General features: G+C 45.4%; 1 protein-coding gene across 5 annotated transcripts in view; it reads left to right on the top strand.

The window, feature by feature from the left end:
- The window catches only part of LOC126253585 (rab11 family-interacting protein 4), a 968,661-nt gene that overhangs the window by 452,983 nt on the left and 499,719 nt on the right, over window positions 1–15,959 (top strand). The window contains exon 1 of one of the 5 annotated variants that reach the window (XM_049955016.1): window positions 3,105–3,310. The exons of the other annotated variants lie outside the window; for them this stretch is intronic. The gene's annotated coding sequence lies outside the window, so the exon portion shown is untranslated. Of the gene's footprint in view, window positions 1–3,104; window positions 3,311–15,959 lie in introns of those variants that run through there. 5 annotated transcript variants of the gene reach the window in all.

Genomic DNA, 15,959 nt, shown 5'->3' with positions numbered 1-15,959 from the left:
GTCCAAAGCAGAAAAAACACTTTCTCTCGTCGCCATGTGATGTGTCGGCAGCGGGGCCAACACCTTGTAGATCGAAGTGGCTGAAAGTGCACGCTAAACTAACGCAGACGGGCGTGAAGTACTGGAACATGAGACTTATTAATGAATAAGAAGAAAAGTACGTAGCTGGAATAATATACTTAACTTTATTCTCTTGTTGGAATACATCTCTTGAATAGTAGTAAGCTATAAGCACTGATACAAATGGCGCCTTGCTAGGTAGTAGCTATGGAATAAGCTGAAGGCTATTCTATCAGTCTCTCGGCAAATGAGAGGAAGACTTGGTAGGTCTGGTCGCAAGCTATGTCGTCCGTACAACTGGGGCGAGGTCTAGTCCGTGTATTGTGACCTGCCATGTGGTGGCGCTAGGATTGCGATTACACAGTGGCGACACGCGGGTCCGACATGTACTACAGGACCGCGGCCGATTTAAGTTACCACCTAGCAAGTGTGGTGTCTAGCGGTGACACCACAGGTCACACCAATATTCAACAAAGGAAATAGGAGTAACCCATTGAATTACAGACCCATATCACTGACCTCAATGTGCAGTAGGATTTTGGAGCATATTCGAACAGTATGAATCACCTTGAAGACAACGACTTATTGATACATAACCAACGCGGATTCAGATAATATCGTTCTTGTGCAACACAGCTAGCTCCTTATTCCCATGAAGTAATGAGTGCTGTCAACGAGGGATCTCACATCGATTCCATATTCCTAGATTTCCAGAAGGCTTTTGATACCGTCCCTCACAAGCGACTATTAATCAAATTGCGTGCACATGGAATATCGTCTCAGTTGTGTGACTGGATTCGTGATTTCCTCACAGAGAGGTCACAGTTCGTAGTGATAGACGGTAAATCATCGAGTAGAACAGAAGTGATATCTGACGTTCCGCAAGGTAGTGTCATAGGCCCTCTGCTGTTCCTGATTTGCATAAATGATCTAGGTGATAATCTGAGCAGCCCCCTTAGTTTGTTTGCAGATGACGCTGTAATTTACCGTCTAGTAAAATCATCAGACGATCAATTCCAATTACAAAATGATCTAGAGAGAATTTCTGTATAGTGCGAAAAGTGGCAATTGGCACTAAACAAAGAAAAGTGCGAGGTCATCCACATGGGTACTAAAAGAAATCCGATAAATTTTGGGTATACGACCAAGTAGATAGTGTCGGAAGTTCCATGCGGCTTTTCATGGATGATGCTGTAATATACAGAGAAGTTGCAGCATTAGAAAATTGTAGTGAAATGCAGGAAGATCTGCAGCGGATAGGCACTTGGTGCAGGGAGTGGCATCTGACCCTTAATATAGACAAATGTAATGTATTGCGAATATATATAAAGAAGGATCCTTTATTGTATGATTATATGATAGCGGAACAAACACTGGTAGCGGTTACTTCTGTAAAATATCTGGGAGTATGCGTGCGGAACGATTTGAAGTGGAATGATCGTATAAAATTAATTGTTGGTAAGGCGGGTGCCATGTTGAGATTCATTGGGAGAGTCCTTAGAAAATGTAGTCCATCAACAAAGGAGGTGGCTTACAAAACACTCGTTCGACCTATACTTGAGTATTGCCATCAGTGTGGGATCCGTACCAGATCGGCTTGACGGAGGAGACAGAGAAGATCCAAAGAAGAGCGGCGCGTTTCGTCACAGGGTTATTTGGTAAGCGTGATAGCGTTACGGAGATGTTTAGCAAACTCAAGTGGCAGACTCTGCAAGAGAGGCGCTCTGCATCGCGGTGTAGCTTGCTCGCCAGGTTTCGAGAGGGTGCGTTTCTGGATGAGGTATCGAATATATCGCTTCCCCCTACTTATACCTCCCGAGGAGATCACGAATGTAAAATTAGAGAGATTCGAGCGCGCACGGAGGCTTTCCGGCAGTCGCTCTTCCCGCGAACCATACGCGACTGGAACAGAAAAGGGAGGTAATGACAGTGGCACGTAAAGTGTCCTCCGCCACACACCGTTGGGTGGCTTGCGGAGTACAAATGTAGATGTAGATGTAAATTGAACAAATATAAGGGCTGTCAATTCGACTAAATACCTAGGAACTACAATTGCGAGCAACTTAAATTAGAAAGACCACAGCGACTGCTACGGTCGCAGGTTCGAATCCTGCCTCGGGCATGGATGTGTGTGATGTCCTTAGGTTAGTTAGGTTTAAGTAGTTCTAGGTTCTAGGGGACTGATAACCACAGCAGTTGAGTCCCATAGTGCTCAGAGCCATTTGAACCATTTTTTGAAAGACCACATAGATAATACTGTGAGGAAGGCGAAACAAAGACTGCGCTTCGTTGGCAGAACACTTAGAAGATTCGACAAACCCACTAAAGAGACAGCCTACATTACACTTATCCGTCCTCTGCTGGAATACTGCTGCGCGGTGTGGGGTCCTTACCAGGTAGGATTGACAGAGGTCATCGAAAAGGTGCAATATTTTGTTGACACCCACCGACGTAGGGAGAAATGATCATCATAGTAAAGTAAGAGAAATCAGACTTCGAACGGAAAGATTTAGGTGTTCCTTTTTCCCACGCGCCATTCGAGAGTGGAATGGTAGAGAAGTAGTATTAAAATGGTTCGATGAACCCTCTGACAGGCACTTAAGTGTGAATTGCTGAGTAATCATGTAGATGTAAGGCTGTTCACGAGTAACTTTTCATTGCCTGTGGAAATCCAGCTCAAAAGTCGACCGAAAGGGGCGGATGGGGTGCTCTGTATAATTACGCAGATGTGTCTGGCAGCGATATCGCGCACCAGTAATGGGTCGGCGTTCCGCTGTAGCGTGCGTGCCACAAGTGGGCCACCTCCTCGCTTTCCATAGTGGCCGGCGCGCCTCCCATTCTCTCCGCAGACACACAACAACGGCCTCTTGTTTCGCCGCCCACAGCCACCGGCAGGCCTAATTAAAAAGCGCCGCGGCAGTTCGCCGCCCAGGTGAGAGGCGCGGGACGCGCGCCGTCTGCGCATGCGCGCAGCAGACGCGCAGCTTTCGGCTTCCGCCGGTTGGTGCTCCCCCGTCGCCAGCCACAGGTGTGTTGGCATACGTCAGTCGCTAGGCAACCTCGTTGCTGTGAACATCGGGGGCGTGCAAAGTGACACCGCGCTGTGTGTTGTGCTCGTGATTGCGTGTCCGCGTAGTGCCGAGTGCTTACTGGTACGGCTGCAGTCATCCTGAAGAACACCTCTGGCGCGAGTTCTCTGCGGTGCAACGGGAAAGCTGCGACGGCAGTATTTGTGGAATTTCCTTCTTAGGTAAGACCCGAACGTTTGCAGATTATCCCGGTGAACAGTTGGCTCCTTCTGATCTGCTTGCGTTCTGGCTTAAAGTAAGGCTACATTTAGGTCCCCGCTTGGGTTCTTGTAACATCAGAAAACGCATTACGGAGATAATCTCTCTAACAATTGGAATTTTCCCATTGCTAATAACGGGTAAACTTTAAAGACCGTTCTACGACCATCCGAAAATAGTTATCCAAAAAAAAAAAAAGACATTAGTAAATCTGAATGCTGCATCGAATTATTCGGCGTAACCCAATAATAAGTTGTATTAGGGTGAATCCTAAAAATAGCTTCAGTTCTTCAGCTTCATCTTCCCTTCGGTCTTGTTTGTCTTTTGACGCCGGCCGCTGTCGACGAGCGGTTCTAGGCGCTTCAGTCTGGAACCGCGCGACCGCTACGGTCGCAGGTTCGAATCCTGCCTCGGGCATGGATGTCTGTGATGTCCTTAGGTTAGTTAGCTTTAAGTAGTTCTAAGATATATGGGACTAATGAACTCAGATGTTAAGTCCAATAGTGCTCAGAGCCATTTGAACCATTTGTCTTTTGACAGAAATGTTTCGTGGTTAAGCAACGCACCTTATTCCTATCATCAGGTTCACTAGAGGTTATCTGTTTTTAATTGATACACAAAAAGTAGTCACAAACTTGGCTACTTTGTTTTGAATGTCCAGCCTTTTTATCACCTGAGTGAAAGTATAGTCCGTCTGTATCATTTTCATAATAACTTTCAACAACTATCTCAAAACTACTTTCTAAATATTGGTTACGGTTTAACTACAGAAGAAAATTGTTTCCAGTAACCTATTCTAGTCATCTGTAAAAGTATACGTTCACTGAATGTCACTGTAGATACCGTTACAATCCGTGGCGTTCAACCGTAGATCAAGGTCATACCGGAAGCATCTGCGGTTACGCTACACCATCTCCTCTGTGAACAGAAATAGGAAAGTTTTATAGTGACAGAACCCCCAACGCCAGCGTTACTATTTTTACAGTGTTGAGTATATGACTAGTGGATAATAGGAAACTGTAACGAAACGCACTTTATCGTTCATAGAATACGATTTCCGTAATGCTTCTGAGTCAAACGCTTTGATTAACACCAGCAGTCTGAAAGTAACGCCTGGTTAGAATAACTGACCTTCATTTTGCACTTTTACGCTAGTCATGGTCATGGCAATGCTTTAAAGATGAGAGCGCCAAAGAAAAGGATGACTTTGGATACTAAAAGAAGTTTTGAGCGACAGATATCTGCATCTACATATATACTCCGCTAGCGGTGTGTGGCGGAGGGCACTATTAGCGCCAAAGTCATATTCCCCCCCCCCCCCCCCCCGCCTTCTGTTCCACTCGCCGATCGCGCGAGGGAAAAACGACTGTCTGAATGCCTCAGTTCGAGCTCTAATTTCCCTTATCTCTGACTGGTGATCATTGTGCGATTTGAAAGTTGGTGGTAATAGTATATGCTCTACATCCAAGGCGAAGATCGGATTTTGGAATTTAGTGAGGCGCCCCTTCCGTTTAGCGCGTCGTCTATCTGCAAGTGTGTCCCACTTTCTATGAGTTTTGTTACGCTATCATGATGGCTAAATGTACCAGTCATGAATCTTGCCGCTCTTCTTTGGATCAATCTCTTGAATCAGACTCAACTGGTAAGGGTTCCATACAGACGAATTAACGTATTGAAAGCAATATCCTTTGTTGAAGGACGGCATCGCTTCAGGATTCTATCAATAAACCGCAATCTAGAGTTCGCCTTAACTGTTACTTGTGTAATCTGATCATTCCATTTGAGATCATTTCGAATAGTCACACCCAGATACTTGACGGATGTTACCGCTTCCAGAGACGGGTCATTTATTTTGTACTCGTACATTAATGGGGATTTTCGCCTTGTTATACGCAGTAGGTTACACTTACTAATATTGAGATATAACTGCCAGTCATTACACCAAGCTTTTATTTTCTGCAAATCCGTGTTTGATTTGTTCACAACTTTCGTGTGATACCACTTTCCTGTAGAGTACAGCATCATCAGCAAACAGTCTAAGGCCGCTGTCAATACCATCAACCAGTTAGTTGTGTAAATCGTAAAAAGCAGAGGACCTATTACGCTGCCCTGGGGCACACCTGACGTTACGCTTGTTTCTGTTGAAGTCACCCCATTCACGACGACATACTGCTCTGTGTCTGTTAGGAAACGTTCTATCCAACCGCATATGTCATCGGATAGACCGTAAGTGCGCATTTTTTGGGGCAAGCGACAGAAAAGAACTGAGCCGAACGCCTTTCGAAAGTCGAGGAATGTGGCATCAACCTGGGAGCCGGTATCCAGAGCCTGTTGCATATCATGCACAAAGAGGGCCAGCCGTGTGTCACGTGACGCCTGTTTCCTGAAAGGGTGCTGGTTTCTGCAGATACTACCGAAATCAGCAAATGCCTCGCAGCCAGAATGCAGGAATTACCAATGTCTTACTAACATAAATGAGAACGAATTTGTTGCAGGAGACACTTTATTTAGGTATGTCGTGACTCACGTAGAAAAGTGATTACCTAGACAGTTTTTGATGACTAAATTATAGCCATTTCTGAGCACATGTTCTTTCAAAATCTGGTAAGAAAACAGATTTTGGCTTTAATCCGTGAGTGATTGTGCATTGTGTAAGCCTGCCTGCGAAATCGTTCTTCTTGTGGTTTCACGCAGGAAGAAAAGACAGTTGTCCAGTGTGCTGCGAATATCAATTACTGTGGTGCAGCTGGTCCCGGCGGAGGTTCGAGTCCTCCCTCGGGCATTGTTGTGTGTGTTTGTCCTTAGGATAATTTAGGTTAAGTAGTGTGTAAACTTAGGGACTGATCACTTTAGCAGTCAAGTCCCATAAGTTTCCACACACATTTGAACATTTTTTGAACATAATTACTGCGAAAATGAGTGACACACGTATTGAAATACGGACAGATAATCAACAGTGAAAGGGACCGGATTGGAAGCTGTTTTTCTCTCCAGAGCAGATGGAAACTGAAGTGGACTGATTACGAAGGCAGCCGGTACTGAAACACTGACGGAAAACAAATTGCAACTCCAAAAAATAATTAATGTAGCGGAATGAAATTTATGGAATACATTTGTCAGGATAACACATTACAGGATCACAGGTTAATGTAAGCGCGAGATAAGCCATTGCAAATGTGAAATGCTGGTACATCAATAAGTCTTTCTGCAAAGTCGCAGAAGAAACATCCAGTTTCTCGTAGCCCATTAGACGACCTCATTCAAACTCAGTGAAGTGCTTGTAATGGCGTCTTTGTCGCTTTTAAGGTATTCTTGACTGACGTCAACTCGCATCGTTCTATCTTGAAGGTAACAAACGCTTACGACCCTCACAGCGTGTGTTGAAAGCAAAACTGATTTGCAAGCTCGTAGTGGCGCCACTTCTTCGCTACTGTCGAGAAATTTGAGTAAATATTATCTTTCATATGTAGAAATACGCCTAGCAACTTTCGTTTATGACGCACGACTCCTTCTGTGTGTTGTGGTGCTTTTTCGTCTGTGTTTATAATGTAATCAGGATCACAATGCGATAAAACTAGCTTCTCTGTGATGTCAGATGATATTTAGGCTCTGACACTGCTAAGGCAAAATTATTTGCACTTGATAACGGCCACACGGACGAAATTCCAATATTGTTGGGTTTTACAAAAAAAAAAAAAAAAAAAAAATTAAAAAAAGGGAACCTTACAGTCAAAAGGCGACCACGATCTCATTTATTTACAAAATTTTACATAACTGTGAGCCCAACTACGATAAATTAATCTTAATTTCTGATTGAGATTTTTCGAATATAATAGTTTGGAAAGTAACAAAAAACTTTCCGTGTTCACACTTTATCACCAGACTACCAGGCCCATTCACAAAGCATTCATCGAAAATATCTTTATATAATACTAATATTTCGCAAAGCAACAATACAGATTTTCGCACCATATTTTCCCCGTATTGTAAGTTCATTGCCAGGCCACTACGAGCGCTACCGCCGTTCTCTGTTTCCATATTGTAACATGGATCTTGCATTTATTAAAATTTGGTGTCCTGGGATCAAGGTTTAAGTACGAATTATGTAGGTCTCCTATTTTTTTATAAGTACATAGACCTGTTTATTTCTACAATGCTTTACATCAGTTTACAGCTTGGACATTTAGCTATTTTTCGACATAATCGCCATTTCTGTCGATGCATTTTTTGTAGACGCTGTGGCAGTTTCTGTACGCCCATGTCATACCAGCTCGCCGCCATGCCGTTCAGAAACTTATGAACCTCTTCTTTCACCTCGTCGTCGGAGCTGAATCGCTTTCCGGCCAAATGTTCTTTTAACCTAGGGAACAGGTGACAGTCACTGGGCGACAAGTCAGCACTATAGGGTAGGTGGGTGATTGTGTTCCACTGAAACTGCTGCAGGAGAGCAACGGTTTGCCGAGCGATGTGTGGGCGAGCGTTGTCATGGAGAATGTGTACGCCCTTGCTCAATATTCGTCTTCTCCTGTTCTGAATTGTCCGTTTGAGTTTTTTCAGTGTCACAGTACCTGTCAGCGATAATTGTGGTCCCAGCGATTCAGCTCAGACGACGAGATGAAAGAAGAGGTTCACAACTTTCTGAACAGCATGGCGGCGAGGTGGGCGTACAAAAACTGCCACAGCGTCTACAAAAATGCATCGACAGAAATGGTGATTATGTCGAAAAATAGCTAATGGTTCAAATGGCTCTGAGCACTATGGGACTTAACATCTGTGGTCATCAGTCCCCTAGAACTTAGAACTACATAAACCTAACTAACCTAAGGACATCACACACATCCATGCCCGAGGCAGGATTCGAACCTGCGACTGTAGCAGTCGCGCGGTTCCGGACAGAGCGCCTAGAACCGCTAGACCACCGCGGCCGGCGAAAAATAGCTAAATGTTCAAGCTGTAAACTGATGTGAACCATTGTAGAAATAAACAGGTCTATGTACTTGTAAAAAAAAAAATAGGAGGCCTTACTTTTGGGACTACCCTCGTACATTGTCGACAGCAAATACCACGAGTAAATGGAAAAAGTTGTTTCAAAACAAGGCACACGGTGCATGTCATCGACATTTCCGTTTTAGTTCATATATTTTCAGAGTGACATCCAGATTAAAAGATAAATTAGGGTGAGAAATAAAATATAATTACTCTGTAACGAGCCACCAGATAATGCTCAGAAAATATCCATGAACAAACCGCGAAATTTTTTAACATTCTGGGGGATTGAAGTTGTGTGCCAGATAGGGGCTTGGACCTGGGATCTTTGCCTTTACCGAGCAAGTGTTCCTCCGTGTCTGATTCGCCGTCACAGTTTCACTTTCGACAGTAACTTTGAAACCCCCCTTACAAAAATTTAAGAATGACTGTGCTGATAAACCCCTTGCGTTATTTGATTTTCAAACAGGTGAGCAGAACTGAACGTACTCAGACATTTGTCTCTTTACTTATTCTCATCATCACTAAACTGACACACAATATTTTTAGCGCAACGCAATCTGACTTTCAATAATCCCTAGAAAGGAATGGCACTGTCTAACATTAACTATACCTTTCACGAATCACTTACCTCACAAAAATCTTCGTTACTCGAACTACTGCAATACAGCGAGCGCCAATACTGCCAGCTAAATAAAAGATTCTAGCTACTGAAGGCGCTAACTACTGATAGGAATGCTTAGCAAATGCAAGATTTTGGTGGAGAACAAACAATGTATTTACCTTAATAGTGTTCAAAAGTCACAATGTATATATCAGTTCATGACATCCAGTCTTACAAATTTACTGTCTCTGATGGACACACGTCCAGATCATCCGCTCTCAAAACTCCATCTCTCTCCCCACATCCACCACTGCTGGCGGCTCACCTACAACTGCGCAACGCTACGCGCTGTTCACATCCAACTGCCCAACTCTACAAAAGCGAATATTCCAACAATGCCAACCAGCCACAGACTGCACACAACACAGCCAGTGACTTTCATACAGAGCGCTACGTGGCGTTACCAATATAAAAACCTAAACAGCCTACTTACAACTTGTCTCTGAAATTTTGTCAGAAGAATTCGGATTCCGCCAGCGTTTGCGGAAAAGCATACGTCAACGAGCGCAGAGGTAGCCACGAGCGTAGCGATCCCTGGAGAAGGATTAGGCTGGAGTTGCGTGGGATGAGGTCCAGGGACCGGTTGGTCTGATAGCTGCCGCTGCAGGTAGGGAGGGAGTGTGTGCCGCAGCCACTCCCACCGCGGCACGCAACACGACACCAGACAACACCAGCCACGGCTGGCGGGCGGCACGGCAGGATTACTGCGGCTCCAGCCGAGCTAATGAGTCTGTTTGCCGACTGCACAGAACACGGACACCAATTACCGGCCGCCAACTCCAGCAGCCAGCTAGCAGCTACACCTCCCGTCTCCTCCAACTTTATTGCGTGTCTTCTCGTCTCCACAGCGCCTGAAGTTGGCACGAGTTTTATCGGAGTCGTACAGTGTAAGCTTTCACGACCTGCACCGACTTCACTTGAAACTTCTGAGCTGACAGGCTGTGGTCGATGTATAAAACTTTCTCCTAACGTTTCCTCTCCAAGTGTGGGAGACATCTTCAGAGGTAACGCGGTGAACTGTAACCACAATCCGAGGGAACGCCGCTCACACCGGCGGCCATTAAAATTGCTCCACTACGAAGATGACGTGCTAGAGAAGCGAAATTAAACCGACAGCAAGAAGACGCTGTGGTATGCAAATGATTAGCTGTTCAGAGCATTCACACAAGGTTGGCGCCGGTGGCGACACCTACAACGTGCTGACATCGGGAAAGTTTCCAACCGATTTCTCATACACAAACAGCAGTTGACCTGCGTTGCCTGGTGAAACGTTGTTGTGACGCCTCGTGTAAGGAGGAGAAATGCGTACCATCACGTTTCCGACTTTGATAAAGGTCGGATTGTAGCCTATCCTGATTGCGGTTTATCGTATCGCGACATTGCTGCTCGCGTTAGTCGAGATCCAATGACTGTTAGCAGAATATGGATCGGCGGGTTCAGGTGGGTAATACGGAACGCCGTGCTGGATCCCAGCGGTCTCGTATCACTAGCAGTCGAGATGAGAGGCATCTTATCCGCATGGCTGCAACGGATCGTGCAGCCACGTCTCAATCCCTGAGTCAACAGATGGGGACGTTTGCAAGACAACAACCATCTGCACCAACAGTTCGACGACGTTTGCAGCAGCATGGACTATCAGCTCGGAGACCGTGACTGCGGTTACCCTTGACGCTGGATCACAGACAGGAGCGCCTGCGATGGTGTACTCAACGACGAACCTGGGTGCACGAATGACAAAACGTCATTTTTTCGGATGAATCCAGATTTTGTTTACAGCATCATGATGGTCGCATCCGTGTTTGGCGACATCGCGGTGAACGCAAATTGAAAGCGTGTATTCATCATCGCCATACTGGCGTTATCACTCGGCGTGATGGTACGGGGTGCCATTGGTTACACGTCTCGGTCACCTCTTGTTCGCATTGACGGCACTCTGAACAGTAGACGTTACATTTCAGATGTGTTACGACCCGTGGCTCTACCCTTCATTCGATACCTGCGAAACCCTACATTTCAGCAGGATAATGCACGACCGCATCTTGCAGGTCCTGTACGGCCCTTTCTGGATACGGAAAATGTTCGATTGCTGCCCTGGCCAGCACATTCTCCAGATCTCTCACCAATTGAAAACATCTGGCCAATGGTGGCCGAGCAACTGGCTCGTCACAATACGCCAGTCACTACTGTTGATGAACTGTGGTATCGTGTTGAAGCTGCATGGGCAGCTGTACCTGTACACGCCATCCAAGCTCTGTTTGACTCAATGCCCAGGCGTATCAATGCCGTTATTCGGCCAGAGGTGGTTGTTCCGGGTACTGATTTCTCTGGATCTATGCACCCAAATTGCGTGAAAATGTAATCACATGTCAGTTCTAGTATAATATATTTGTCCAATGAATACCCGTTTATCATCTGCATTTCTTCTTGGTGTAGCTATTTTAATGGCCAGTAGTGTATATGGGCAGTATAGAGCGCTCCACAGTCCATCATGAGGCGGGATTTTTTCTGGTAATGCCTACATCTTCGATTGATAGTTATCGATCGTCATTCTTACGGTGCAACGTTGACATCCAAATTTGATATAATTTAAAACCTTCTCCCTCTCTGTTAAAATAATTATTGTGTTTACAGATATTAATAACCTCTCCACACATGCACGCATGATAATGCAATGTTTTCCATATCACGTTCGTCTTATTGAATTTTATGTCATAATCCCCCTCTTGGTACACATGTTCCTATACGCCGAATTATCAGTATATCGCAGGGGGAAAGTCGCCGGCCGCGGTGGTCTTGCGGTTCTAGGCGCGCAGTCCGGAACCGTGCGACTGCTACGGTCGCAGGTTCGAATCCTGCCTCGGGCATGGATGTGTGTGATGTCCTTAGGTTAGTTAGGTTTAAGTAGTTCTAAGTTCTAGGGGACTGATAACCACAGCAGTTGAGTCCCATAGTGCTCAGAGCCATTTTTTTGAACCAGGGGGAAAGTCATCTTGTGTTCAACCAGACGGGTGTTAACGCTTCTTTTCGTGGTACCAAAAGGGGACGTATATCTTTTGCCATCTTAAACATTCTTTCATTTTCAAGGTGCCTCTCACACCACACCATTCCTGCTCAAGACTTTCCCAGTGAACGAAAGGAAAACTTCCCCCTTGGGTTGATCCTGATGCTCTCCTTAGGGAATAAGTGCTCGAGCTGTCTCCCTGTAGGATAACCGCGGTTCTTGAAAGTCGACCGTAGATGTTCAAGCTCGTCTTTTAAAATAGTCGGCTCCCAAATTTTGGTACGCCATATATACCAAGGTTTTAATCACACCTCTTTTATATCTGGGGTGGTGGTAACAATCTTTATGAAGGTAACATTCAGTATGCAAGGCTTTTCTATTTACCATACGGCCCAAAGTCCCGACCCCTCACTGGATAACACATCCAAAAAATTCAGTTGGCCCTATTCTCTGTCTCCACAGTAAACTGGGTTTTCGGATTCAAAAAAAAATGGCTCTAAGCACCATGGGACTTAACATCTGAGGTCATCAGTCCCCTAGACTTAGAACTACGTAAACCTAACTAAACTAAGGACATCACACACATCCATGCCCGAGGCAGGAATCGAACTTGCGACCGTAGCAGCAGCGCGGTTCAGGACTGAAGCGCGTAGAACCGCTCGGCCATCGCGGCCGGCGGTTTTCGGATTGATACTGGTGATATGTGTCAGGAAGACAGCGTTTCTCCATACTACGAAAGTATCATCGACATAGCGGTACCACCTGGCTGATTTGTTACTGGCAGTCTGCAATGCCCATTGGTCCAAGGTCTCCATAAACAAACTGGCCACAGCCGCACTAAGACGACTACTAACAGCCAACCCCGTCAATCTGTTGACAAAAATCATTAGTTGATTGGAAACATGTTGTGGTGAGGCAGTGTCTGAATGACTCCACAATATCTGCTGAGAAAAGTCCATTACACATGAGATAGCTTCGTTCACCGGAATCATGATAAATAACGACACAACAAGAAAACTAACAATGATATCATCTTAGCCCACTTGCATTTCTTGCCAGTTGATGGTTGGAGACACGACATCACAGTTACAGGTAGCCTGCGTAAACCAGTTGTTGACGAATGTTGCATCGTATATATTGTGATATCTCCTTCAGCATTAACTAAGAGCCGGCCAGGGTGGCCGAACGGTTCTAGGCTCTACAGTCTGGAACCGCGCGACCGCTACGTTCGCAGGTTCGAATCCTGCCTCGGGCATGGATGTGCATGATGTCCTTAGGTTAGTTAGGTTTAATTAGTTCTAAGTTCTAGGGAACTGATGACCACAGAAGTTAAGTCCCATTGTGCTCAGAGCCATTTGAACCATTAACTAAGACGTGAAGATGGTGCGTTGAAACTGGTCGTTACACAATAAATGACAACATAAAGACGGCTGTAGGCGTTTCATTTTCTTACAGCTGTACATTTTTGTCGTTATAGTGTTTCGTGTCGGAAAGATGATGCTGTAGACTACTGTACAGTAAGTACCAAACTGCTTTAGCTGTTACGTTGGTTCGAATCCTGCCTCGGGCATGGATGTTTGTGATGTCCTTAGGTTAGTTAGGTTTAACTAGTTCTAAGTTCTAGGGGACTAATGACCTCAGCAGTTGAGTCCCATAGTGCTCAGAGCCATTTGAACCATTTTTTGTTACGTTGGTGATAAGGTGTGTGTTAGCGTTGTTTTAAACGGATGAATTTTAGCACGCAGTATTTTTGCCACTAGCGATCCGAAAATCCTTCTACGCGGAGCACCTGTTCGAGGGAATACCAATGCATGTAATGGAACAGCCTGAGCTTTTCTTGTTTTTGCTGCCGTGCCGCTAACGATCTGCAGTTACGTCATTTCAAAACTTCCTCTCTTCACCGGCGGTGCCTCAGCACAAAGGACGATGCGCGCAGCACTCGCTCTCTTAACAACAGTGTCGATTGATGATTGTCTCTAGTTTTCGATAAAGGGTAGCCCGACGAGGAAGAGTGTTTTTATGTCATTTGCACAGCGCTAAGCCTTAGATGAAACAAACATAGCTTCTCTAGTTTTTCTACAATTATTTTGCGAATGTGTGATTTGTGTAGCAAAGCCAAAATGAATGATGACGTATTTCTCTCGTTTCTTCACCGGGTCGGCATGCTAAACTGGATATGGCAACGTTAGTGGTGTAGTGTGGCCGGATGCTTTTCGTGTAGCCTCTCCAACATACCGTTATGCCGTCAGGGTTCCTTCAGTTGCTACCAGGACCGGCGACCGCAAGTCATACCCGATTGATCCCCACACCGTGGCGGCAGGAGTAACACCTCTGTGCTTCTGAGAGGCAGTGGAAGAAATGGACTTCTCCCCAAGTCACAGCCACATTTGCTGACGATGGTCATCCCGGGTAGAGAGAAGAGCCGCGATTTATCGCTGAAAACAGTGCGCCCCATTCATCGGCAATTTATGCTTCGTGGTCACGGCATCACTCCACTGATTCCGTATTTCTAGATTTCCGGAAAGCATTTGACACGGCACCCCATTGCAGGCTGCTAAACAAGGTTCGAGCATATGGAATAAGTTTACAGAGATGCGAGTGGATGGAAGGCTTCTTAAGTAACAGTGTTTGTCAGAGGCGCGGGTGTCGTCAGGAGTGCCCCAGGGAAGTGTGGTAGGGCCGCTGTTGTTATCTATACAGGGTGTTACAAAAAGGTACGGCCAAACTTTCAGGAAACATTCCTCACACACAAATAAAGAAAAGATGTTATGTGGACATGTGTCCGGAAACGCTTACTTTCCATGTTAGAGCTCATTTTAGTTTCGTCAGTATGTACTGTACTTCCTCGATTCACCGCCAGTTGGCCCAATTGAAGGAAGGTAATGTTGAATTGTGCAATCACGTCATCAACATAGATTTTCTGTAAACCTTTGGGCAGGCATTGTTGGTGATGTCTTGATTGGGCCCCATGTTCTTCCACCTACGCTCAATGGAGCACGTTATCATGATTTCATACGGGATACCCTACCTGTGCTGCTAGAACATGTGCCTTTACAAGCACGACACAACATGTGGTTCATGCACGATGGATCTCCTGCACATTTCAGACGAAGTGTTCGTACGCTTCTCAACAACAGATACGGTGACTGATGGATTGGTAGAGGCCGACTAATTCCATGGCCTCCACGCTCTCCTGACCTCAACCCTCTTGACTTTCATTTATGGGGGCTTTTGAAAGCTCTTGTCTACGCAACCCCGGTACCAAATGTAGAGACTCTTCGTGCTCGTATTGTGGACGGCTGTGATACAATACGCCATTCTCCAGGGCTGCATCAGCGCGTCAGGGATTCCATGCGACGGAGGGTGGATGCATGTATCCTCGCTAATGGAGGACATTTTGAACATTTCCTGTAACAAAGTGTTTCAAGCCACGCTGGTACGTTATGTTGCTGTGTGTTTCCGTTCCATGATTAATGTGATTTGAAGAGAAGTAATAAAATGAGCTCTAACATGGAAAGTAAGCGTTTCCGGACACATGTCCACATAACATATTTTCTTTCTTTGTATGTGAGGAATGTTTCCTGAAAGTTTGGCCGTACCTTCTTGTAACACCCTGTATAATTAAATGATTTGGTGGACAGGATGGGCAGCAATGTGCTGTTATTTGGTGATGACACTGTGGCGTACGGTAAGGTGTCGAAGTTGAGTGACTGTAGGAAGATACAGGACGACTTAGGCATAATTTTCAGTTAGTGTGATGAATGGCAGCTAGCTCTAAATGTGGAAAAATATAAGTTAACGCAGATTGGTAGGAAGAACAAACCTGTAATGTTCGGATACAGTCTCAGTACGTTGCAAAGCGCTATGAAATGGAACCAGCATCTGAGAACTGTGGTGGGGAAAGCGAATGGTCGACTTTGGTTTATTGGGAGAATTCTAGGAAACTGTGGTTCATATGTAA

This window comes from Schistocerca nitens, chromosome 4 (genome assembly GCF_023898315.1).
Source record: "Schistocerca nitens isolate TAMUIC-IGC-003100 chromosome 4, iqSchNite1.1, whole genome shotgun sequence".
Lineage (NCBI taxonomy): Eukaryota > Metazoa > Arthropoda > Insecta > Orthoptera > Acrididae > Schistocerca > Schistocerca nitens.
The sequence above is the reverse complement of the archived record's forward strand: the minus strand, read 5'-3'. Positions and strand labels throughout refer to the sequence as shown.